Raw genomic sequence first — 9,901 nt, 5'->3', positions numbered from 1 at the left:
TGTTAACTCTACCTATAGACCGTGCGTTCAAGTCCTCCTGGGAAGTTCGTACGTACGAGGTGGGAAGTCGTGTTTACGACGTGAGGTGCGTAAGTCAGTTTCGTCGGAGCAAGATGGCGGTGTACCTTCTTTTAATGGATTACACGAAAATACAGCAAGGTTTGTTAACTGCTGCTTATAGAAAATGAAGAACAAAGAATGCGCATCAGGTGTGTTTTTCTTTTTATGTTTTTAATTAACTTATGAAGCCAATGTAAACTATATACTTATTATATAATTGTTATATTACAATGATATCATATTTTGTGCAGAAAGCTTACTTTGTTAAATGAAAAAGCCTTACAATGTCACTGCTAAATACCTGTAAGTATTGTGATATTTTACTATCACTTTTCTCTAAATTAAAATTTACCGTCAACTACAGACGTTGCATCCATTGATTCCGCCATGTTTCTCACTGACACGCCCCCAACTCGTACAGATCTGGGCTTAAAGAAAATCCCGAGCTCCCCACTGGTATTTACGACATTGTGGTGGTGTTCAAGTGCGTTCAACTCGTAATTACGATCTATACGAGATGACTTGAACGCACCAATAGATCGTTAAAATAGGGCCCACTGTCTTAACGTAATGGCTATGTTTATTCAACTGGCTCCTGAAGACAGACTGGATGTATAGTTTTAACTTTATTTTATTTGTGCTTTTGTAACCCTTCATGTCAAAAGCCTTATTTGTTTTAGAGCAACCCAAGCCTTTTCCCTTGCCGGGTGGTCTTCTGCTTTCTCTGCACTCGGTGGGGCTAAATTGTTCTCTGTCATGGACCTTAAATGGGGATATTACCAAGTCGAAGTAGCCGAAGAAGATAAACACAAAACAGCTTTTGTTTGTCCTCTGGGCTTCTTTGAATTTAATGCCTCATGGTGTCACAAATGCATCTAGCACTTTCCAGAGGCTTATGGAAAAGTGTGTAGGAGACTTGCATTTGACTGAAGTACTCATGTTTCTGGATGATCTCATTGTCTTTTCTAAAACACTTGAGGAACATGAAACCAGGCTGATGAAAGTGTTGACTCGTCTGAAAGAGTGTGGACTAAAGTTGTCTACTGAAAAATGCCCCTTTTTCAAATCATCTATAAAGTATCTGGGACATGTGGTGGATGCCGATGGGGTTCACACCGATACCGAAAAGATTCACACTCTCAAAGATTGGCCTCGTCCTTCAACCAGGTGAGAGCTAAAATGTTTTCTAGGCTTTGCTGGGTATTATCGGCACTTCGTCAAGGGGAACTCTAAAATAGTAAAGCCAGTAAACCATCTACCGTAACTGCAGGATATAGTCCTCCGAGGAAAAGCGGGAAGGATTATAAGAGAGAGAAATCGAGCACTCCTGTAGATACAAATGCTACAATTAGTGACGAGTGGACAGAAAATGCATTAAAGACCCTGATTGAGAAATTGACATCTGCCCCAATCCTTGCTTTCGCAAACCCAGACCTTCCCTATGTCTTACATACAGATGCCTGTAGGGAGGGGTTCGGCGCAGCCTCTACCGAGAGCAGCAGGGTAAGTTCAGCATGATAGCATATGACAGTAGGAACACAGTCACAAAAAGTGAGAGGAACTATCCTACTCTTAAAGGGGTCATATAATGGTACATGCACTTTTACAAGTTGATTGCACTGAAATGTCTGTTGGCAGTGCCTGTACACAACCATCCTATCATGATTAAAATCCATCCAGTGGTTTTGTTTTAATCTCCATATATGTTTGACCATCTATGAAATCAAGCCGTTCGATATTGTGACGTCATAAGATCGTACGCCCCTCCCGCGATTGTGATTGACAGCCGTGTTTCAACACAAGACCCGCCCTAAGCGAGCTGTGACAGCCGTCGTCATAGTAGTCCGCCATTGTTGATATGCTGGAGTAGAATGGCGTCTAAGCGATTGTGGTGTTCTGTTCTTAGATGTAATAAGGAACACAGCAGTCATTTGGATGTTCCTAAATCTGAGCCGTTGAAGATGCAGTGGCTGAGTTTTGTTTTTGAAGGGATATGCCCAAAGGATTGACGCGGGGATTCCCTCACGGGGATTCCCCACGATCGTCCATGCTTTCATGTTTACGCGAATCATTTCACACCAGACAGCTTTACAAACGAGAAAAAACGGATCGGTACCAACGTGTTACTGCTGAACCTCCAGAAGATGTGAGTGTAATGTTTTATTAACCTTTATATTAGTATTTATATTAATCTTTGCGAAATTTGCAAACCTTGCTGCAGGCTTCACAATGAATGCGTCTAAGGTTTACACTCAGGGTACATTACGGCATGTTTTCTATGTACGACGTTCTCAATATAATTCATAATCACACGTTTATAACGAATAACACGTGGTTATTGTGTTAGATACGGTGTACCCACAGAACAGAGGGGCTGGGTGAGCAAAGCTCATTATCATTTAAAGACACATGCACTGAAACGGCGTGCTGAAAACAGAGCTGTTTTTGACCAGGTAAAATTAGTGTTTTCTTACAATACTAATGAGAATTTTTAATTAAAGTATATTACAAACTTTTAATTTAGACCCTAAAGAATCATATTAGCTTGTACAAAAATGGCATTATATGACCCATTTAAATTAGAATATTTGGCCTTAAAGGGGAACTTGGCAACTATTTCAACTTAATAAATCCGTTTAGAAATCATTTGGATGGTTAAATAACCTGTTCTGGTGAGAATGGTGACTTTCCCCGCTCCCCCCCCAGCGTTCCCCGGTGGAAAACCAACCTTGCAACATGGGGACTAACGTCCCGGTAAGTTGGAAATAGGAAGTCTCGTGAGAAGCGAGAACGAGCGAGAAACACGAACTGCTTTACAGCAATTCAACATAAACACACACACGCCATTCGATACTACACACCTCGGTAGACATAGCTCCACACCATAAAGTTGGCCGGCTCCCATAACGCACATGAGCAGCGGTAGAAAGGGGGGGGAGGGGCCGCAAGTGATATTTTTTTGTGAAATATACGGCCCACAGCTGTAGGGGGAGCTCGTTGAGAAAACACGCGACAACAAAAGTGAAAATCAGCGAAGAAATGGCTAGAGTTGCCTTGTTCCCCTTTAAAATGGGCCATCTGTGAGAAATTCAGTGATTATTTCTATGGCACTGAATTTACTGTTCTCACGGACAAAAACTCGGACACACTCTAAGATCAAATCTGCATATGTTATATAATATGCACATTTTATAAAAGAGGCCCAGCATTTGATCACTGTATTTACGGAAATCATTTCACTTTTAACAAGCGTTTTTTTCATCATTGCACATCTAATCAACTCCTGACAAACACATTAATTATTATTTGAAATATTACTCAGTGAATGAATGAATGATGCATTTATATACAGTAGTGCTTTCATATGTACTACTGTACACCCAAAGCGCTTTACAATCGTGTCAGGGGTCTCTCCTCAAGCATCCACTTTGAGGACGGCGGCAGTGCGCTCACCACACATCAGCTGTCGGTGGAGATGAGAGAGAGCGATCGAGACAGTTTAGTGGATGGGGATTATTAGGAGGCCATGAATGGTAAGGGCCAATGGAGGGAATCTGGCCAGGATACAGGGGTATCACCCCTACTTTACGAGAAGTGCCATGTCTTTGAAGGGCTTTTGTCTTTCAAACACATTCAAATGGACACATTCTTATCATTTCATATTTACATGCAATGCTGGGATCCATCTTTTTTGTCAGCTGAACCTCTTTGACCTAATATATTTACTTGAAATACCTCCTGAGATTTTAAGTTAATAAGTTATGTCAATAATAAAATTAAGTCAATATTAATAATAATAAATCACTGACGTCAATTAATGGTCACATGACATGCAGGTAAACAAATAAAATTATTTGTTTTAGGGAGTGTTTTATTCTTGAAATTATTCATTTTAACTTTTATTTTTTTTTATGATTTAATTACTTAATATCTTTATTACATTAAACTCACAAACCGCAGTCTGGGAAACTCTGGTGTAATGTATTAATGCACTTCATGTTGTTGATAACAAAGAATGGAATATATTTTCTTTCTCTTTGTATTTTTTTTTTTTTTTTTTTTATATGGTGCAAGATGATCTGATTCAAATCAATGTGATAAACGAGTTAGGTCAAAGTAATCAAACAGTCAGATTACATTACGTTAAATGTAAAATGTACGGCATAAAGTTACTAACTTCATTTTTTTGCCCTGTAATTCGGAATCAGTGGTAATGGACTACAATTAGCACTGCTTCTTATTTGATGCTAAAGCAGTTTGACGTGTGAACACTAGAGGTCAGCAGAGAGCCTGATCTCATACAAATCAACGCAAAACAAGGTTTTAGCTCATTAGCAGTACCTCTTTCCTCCTTATGTTGAACTAAAATTAAGGGTAAATAAAATTACAAACACATTAAACTTTTAATAAAATAAAATAAAATTAAGATTTAACACTCATTTGATCACAGAATGAGCTTAATTCTCTGAGCTGAATGCTGTAATTCTTTATCAAACCCTTTGCATCTTGAAGCTGCTGATTAGCGTTGCCACCCGTCCCGGTTTTCCAGGGATTGTTCTCTTTTTTGAGCGACAGTCCCGGAAAATGTATATTCTTTCCCGGGACACGAATTGTCACGTTTTTTTGCGAAAATGTACTTCTAAAGTAGAATTTCCTGGTTTCAAATTAAACCGTTTCCTTCTACTGTTACTGCAGAGCTGCCACACGCAATTGACACTTTTCACACGCTCTCACGCACACACATCCATTTTCTCACGCACAGAAAAATCGCGAAGCAAAGAGGACACGGAGACCGACAGACTAGACAGAGCAGGTTACTTTATGATATAAAAAAAATCTCAGCTCTCAGATTCTGTCAATTTTATTACGAAATTCAAACAATAAACACCGTTTTGGCGCTTGTAAATGTGACTTGAAAGATCCCTAGCGGCACGTGAACCGATCATCTCTACTAGCTAATAGTAAATAAACACGAATGAACAATGTTAAAAGAAACAGTACAACTTACCGAAATGTATATTCATCATACATAATATCGATCAATCAGTGTTTTTCAACCGCGGAAAGGGTCAATAAAACAGCTGGAGAACAATTATGTCACATAACATTTACCTCAGGAAAGCCATTTGATGACCATAATATAGGCTATAGCACATTAGTTGGCTAGAAAAAAAGAGCTATGGAGAGTATTTTGCTAAACATGTGTAGGCTACTATATTACATATTTATTATATTTTACTTATCATTAAATAAAGTTGTTAAATAAAAAACTCATTATATTTAATTAGAGGGTTTTTTTTTACCTTAAATAATACCAGCTGATAGGGCTCTCTGTATGTTTACAGCATTAGGTGAGATTTTTTTCTTGAGAAAAATTAATGCCTATCTTGTGTACCTAATATTTATCCAAATTAGTCAATTAAATCAAATCACAAGAATTGAAATCCTGAAATTTGTTTCAAGCAATAATAAAAAAACGTAGCTTACCAGAAATTGTACCATATAAACATTGTAACATGTTGTCACTAAACCTAATACAGTTCAGTTCAGTTACTAAAATGTTTTGACAATCACAATACACTATTGTGATGCAAGATACTTTTTTTACAGTTAAAATTTTCAGTTAAATATGAAGGAAAAACAGCGCTGGAAAATCATGCAAAAACAAAGGTGGCAACCCTACTGCTGCTACAGTGTAAATCAGAGGCACTTATTTTAAGCGAGCATGTTTCTGCATCTTCATGACCCTGTCAGTCTGCTCCCTGAACTCTGAGCCAGTCCATTGAAGAGACACATTGTTTCTTAAGGCTGTTCTCTGAGTGTGTGTAGGAGAGACTGAGAGCAGCGTTACACTGAAGCACAGCACTGCTGCCTACAGACATGGGTAAGCTCAGCTTTTCTACTCTTTAAAAGGGACGGTTCGACCTATTTTGTAAATGATTTGAATGAACAATGTTATCTGTAGTTTGATAAACTCAGAGTCACGGTGATACACTTCGAGCTATATATACATACATATTTGAGAGTGTCTGAATGCAATAGATACTAAATTCCTGCACAGGAGAGTTTCTCATAACTTTTCGTTGATTCATAATTTTGTCTCAGCGTGTTTTGATCAGCTTGTGTTTTAGTGGATGTATGAAGTCAGTTCCTCACACAGGTGTAGATCATAACTTTAACTATGAACATCATTCACTAACACCAATGCTTTTGAACAGCATACATGTCTTATAATTTCAAAACTAATGTGAAATGTTTTGCTTGTGCTGTATTTCTTGAAAATGAAATGACACTTTGTTTGATATTTGGATATGCCTTAGAATAAATGTGAATGATATCCCAGTTTGTTTGTTTTTTACCTCAATGGAATCAAAATATTTAATTAGGAATCAATAAGAATTGTTAAATTTCCAATTAAATTTAATAGTGCCGTTTCTGAATAGCTCTGCTGGATATTAGACTTCAAGTTTTTCTTTATCCTTGTGTCTGTAGTAATTCAGAGGATATAGTTTTTTATTAAGTTTAACCAACTTTACATACACTGCTGTTCAAAAAGTGTGGGGTAAGATTAAAAAATAATCATAATTTTGCTCACTAACTAAGGCTGCATTTATCTGATCAAAAATAGTAATATTGTGAAATACTTTTACTGTGTAACCTTTATTCCTGTGATCAAAGCTGAATTTTCAGCGTCATTACTCAGTCTTTAGTGTCACATGATCCTTCAGAAATCATTCTAAGATCATTTCTGATTATTTTCAATGTTGAAAACAGTTGTGCTGCTTCATATTACAATTACAGAAATGTCTCACCGCTAATGTTTTATAATATGGCACTGCTGAGTCACAACTAGGGTTGAGTATCGTTTGAATTTTAAAGATTCCAATTCTTCGATCCCTATAATAAAAATAATAAAAAAGACAAACTGATATCATTCACATTTATTCTAAGTTTAAGCAAAATATTTCATTGTAACTGAATACCATAAACAAAACTCAACATGCTAAAGAACACTTAAACAAGGAACTTTAGACTACGTTTTAAAAATACCTTAGCAAAAACAACTAACCTAACTAATATTCAAGCATTAAAGACAAGTGAATACTCAGTAATTAAAAAAGAACAAATAAACAAATTAGCAATCACACAAATAAATACAACTGAACAAAGATACGATTGAAATAAACAATGTTTTAAGATTTTCAAGTTCAGGTACAGAAACTAATCAAATGTAAAAAAAAAAAAAAAAAAACATTTTGAATAAAATTATAAATAAAATATAAATTACAAATATAGTTACAGAAGTTAAGTATATACTGTCTTTTGTTGTTTGATTAACGTTATTATAGAGACGACAGCAGGAATATTAGGCTGCTGTCGCTTTAAGAGCTGCGCGGATCCAATATACTGATACACGTGCGTTTCCTTTCTCAACTGTTTACTAACACTTACGATATAACCAAGGATATTTCGACCTGTTTTTGTGTGTATTTGTCCATTCAAGTGCAAAGCGATGCGGAAGAGAACTCAGTTCAGTATTGCGTACAATACAGGATGTCAAGTCAAATCAAGTCACCTTTATTTATATGGCGCTTTTACAATACAGATTGTTTCAAAGCAGCTTTACAGAGATAACAGAAAATAATGCAACCAAGTTTGTATGTATGAAATGCAGCTTTCTGTGTTTGTGTCTTGAGAAAACAGTGTGTGAGCCTTCTTGCGCTTGAATGGTTTAAAATCACATTAATATGCACTCAGAGGAATCGATAAGAGGAATCAACATTTTAATTTTACAACAAGTATCTGATTCCTTACCTTAAGTATTCGAATGCAGAATTGGAATAGATCTTCGATTCCTAACCCTAGTCACAAAGTATTTAATTAAAAATGTATTATTGCACACGATTATAAAACATAATATTTTAAATAATCAGTGTTGGACAGTAGCGTCGCTACACGTGGTGACGTTACTAGTTTAACTACATTTCTCAATAGCGTGGTGCTAGCGACGCTGTTTTCTGAATCAAATATATTTTCAATAGCGAAGCTCTTTGTTGAACAAGTATTGCGGTAGCATCCACACAAGCTACATTTTCCCAAGCATTTCTGAAGCTCAAGCTCAAATTTTGCTCAAGCTCTTTGAATTTTTATTATCAATATGGTGCAAGATTGTCCTATTCAAATCAATGTGATGAACGAGTTTGGTCAAAAGCAATCAAACAGTAGTCAGATTACATTACGTTAAATGTAAAATGTAAGGCATAAAGTTACTAACTTCAATTTTTGTCCTGTAATTCGGAATCAGTATTAAGTAAGAAAAGCATTTTTTTTCCCGTGTATTGTTAGTTAAACACGCTTCTCGTGTTTAAAAAGTAGCCTATCTGCTGTACACATTAGAGAAGGCAAGATTGCAAGAAGAGTTTGATGTGTGCCGTAACTATTATTTATGACTATTTTCTATTTGTTCAGATTTTGATACAGGAACTGTTGGCAAATGAGCCTCATTCATAACGCTTCCCCCGTTGTAAGTCTGTCGCTCTCTGCATTGCTCTCACAGGTGACTGCCTCCACCACTGTTGCGACAACATCACATTATTAATAAACATTTATAAAATTGATTTTTGAAATATCTGAATCAATTAGAATCATTATAAGATAGGGCTAGGGTAGGATTAGGATTCAATTTAGTTGCATATAATTATTTTACACATTCAAGAACTAAATAAATAATAGCAAGAAAAACAATTGCAAGTGTACTTTCATTCCAAGCCCAAGGAGCATACAAAGAAAAAGCACATTTACCAGATTCTGACAATACCCTTGGGACTTTTAGCCTAAAATGAGAACCAGATCTAGAGCGATAACTATTTGTGTACTAAATTAAAAGATTTGATATATAGGAGGGTAATTTACCTAAAAGAGCTTTTGCAATAAATGAGTACATATGTAGCTTTCTCCTTTGACGTAAAGATAACCAGGCTAAAGAATCATATAAAATGCAATGATGCGTCCGTGACCACCAGAAACAAATACATAAAGCTGCGTGATACACAGAATCTAATTTTCTAAGTAGAGATGTAGCTGCATGCATAAAGATCACCGTAATCAATTATAGATATAAATGTACTCTCTATTTTCTTTCCGGCCTCGAAGAAAAAAAAAATGATCAAGATCAAATGTTGATCTTTCATCCATCCTTTATAAGAACTAACTCTATAAGTAAACCATCTGAAGCTGTAATTGACACATCAGTTACCTTAGAGCGACCACGACTTAAATCATGTATTTTGTCTTTTTTGAGTTTAAAACCAATTTTAACTGCAGCATTCATTGTGGAAAAAAAACTTGGAAAAAAAAGTGTTCTGTAGTTGCTTTTATTTAAAGAAAATACTTTTGTATAAATAATTGTATCATCTGCATACAAATGTATTTTAGCTGAATCTATTCCATGACCTAAATCATTGATAAAAGTAGAAAATAAAAGAGGGGCTAAAACGGATCCTTGAGGAACCCCCAATGTTTACTTAAAGGGAAGGCGAGTTGTAATTTTCCACTGACACACACTGAGTGCGTTCGGAAAGATAGTTTTTGAACCATTTTAGAGCAGCTTCACTAATGCCTGGCTCACACTACAGGAGTTTTAGGCCGATTTATCCCAGATTTTCCCCTCCAGAGAATCGGAGAAAAGATTTACCGAGGACCTCAATCGGTTCCGATGTTCGGCGCAGATTATCTGATAATGTGGGGCGTTCACTGATCGAATCTGCTCTCACACAAATCCTTCTCGCCCCAATTATATCAATCATGTTTGAAAATTATTATTTTAAATCGGGATGAGCAA

This window comes from Squalius cephalus (assembly GCF_949319135.1).
Source record: "Squalius cephalus genome assembly, chromosome: 14".
Taxonomy (NCBI): Eukaryota; Metazoa; Chordata; class Actinopteri; order Cypriniformes; family Leuciscidae; genus Squalius; species Squalius cephalus.
The sequence above is the reverse complement of the archived record's forward strand: the minus strand, read 5'-3'. Positions refer to the sequence as shown.